Genomic DNA, 1,547 nt, shown 5'->3' with positions numbered 1-1,547 from the left:
CAGCCTCGTCTGAGAATACAGGCAAGCAAAGGTGTGGCAGAACAGTCATGGCTCGGATTCGCAGCCACTGGATGGAGGCCTAGAATGAGATCCTGTATTACTGTGCAGGGTCCTTTGGAGTCTTATCTGGTGGGAGGGACACTCTGTCAATAGCAGCCTCTGCCTTCCACCTTTGCGGGGGGCAGGGGAAGGCAGCGTTCCTTCACTTGAGGGTCTGGGGGTCACTAGTGGCCCACTTCAACCCTAAGTGCAGCCTCCTGACTAATTGTTTACTGGGCCTTTTCAAAGCTGTGGCTGAAACTGGATACTCCACACTGTCATAAGAACAGCCCTGCTGGGTCAGGCCAAAGAAGGTCCATCTAGTCCAGCATCCTGTTTCTCACAGTGGCCCACCAGATGCCGCTGGAAGCCCACAGGCAGGAGTTGAGGGCATGCCCTCTCTCCTGCTGTTACTCCCCTGCAACTGGTACTCAGAGGCATCCTGCCTCTGAGGCTGGAGGTGGCCTGTAGCCCTCCGACTAGAAGCTGTTGATAGACCTCTCCTCCATGAAGTTATCCAAACCCTTCTTCAAGCCATCCAGGTTGTTGGCTGTCACCACATCTTGTGGCAGAGAATTCCACAAGTGGATTATGCATTGTGCGAAAAAGTACTTCCATTTGTTGGTCCTAGATTTCCTGGCCATCAATTTCATGGGATGACCCCTGTTTCTAGGGTTATGGGAGAGGGAGAAGAATGTGTCTCTATCCACTTTCTCCACTCCACACATGATTTTATAGACCTCGAGCATGTCTCCCCGCAGTCGTCTTTTTTCTAAACTAATAGCCCTGTTGTAGCCTTGCCTCAGAAGAAACTGTTGTAGCCTTGCCTCAGAAGAAAGGTGCTCCAGGCCCCTGGTCATCTTGGTTGTCCCCCTGGCACCAGGTGAAGGCAACCATTCTCACTGTGCAATGCTGTGCCTTGCTGAGTACCAGGGGATGGTGGTAGTCCTTTAAGGGAGACAGAGCCCTCTTGAGCCTCTGCACTTCCTTGGAAGGTGTGCACGGAGTGCTGGGAACTGTAGCCCTGCCCGGCGCTTTCCCCACTGAGCTCCTGAGAGAGGGCTTTGTCTCTCTGAAACAGCCCTGCCAGCCCTGAGAACTGTGTGGAGGTCAGCACTGTGGGAAAGGGCTCTCACCTGGAAGGTTTCTTGGCCAAAGTGATCCCCGCTACCGACTGAATCGCACGGGAGTTCCATCCAATCCTTATCTGGACCCTCAAGACAGCCCTCTTCTGCCTTTCCATGAACTGGCTTTGCTCTCTTCAACTTTAGCCATTCATCATCGCTCCGCAGGCAAAAGGAAGAGGCTGGCTGGAAAGGAGCTGATCAGCACCATGTGTTCCACCCTCCATTCCTCCTGTGACACTGCTGGGGTGCTTCTGGGTCAAGGACGGGGAAGAGAAGGCAGCCTCAGGCCGAAGCCGCAAGGGCACTCCGTGCAAAGGTCTCAGTTCTCTTCCGACTACAAAAGGCAGCTGATCTGCACTGAGGAACCACACGACAAACAGG

The sequence above is a fragment of the Hemicordylus capensis genome, chromosome 13 (assembly GCF_027244095.1).
Source record: "Hemicordylus capensis ecotype Gifberg chromosome 13, rHemCap1.1.pri, whole genome shotgun sequence".
Taxonomy (NCBI): domain Eukaryota; kingdom Metazoa; phylum Chordata; class Lepidosauria; order Squamata; family Cordylidae; genus Hemicordylus; species Hemicordylus capensis.
This window is presented reverse-complemented; position numbering follows the sequence as displayed.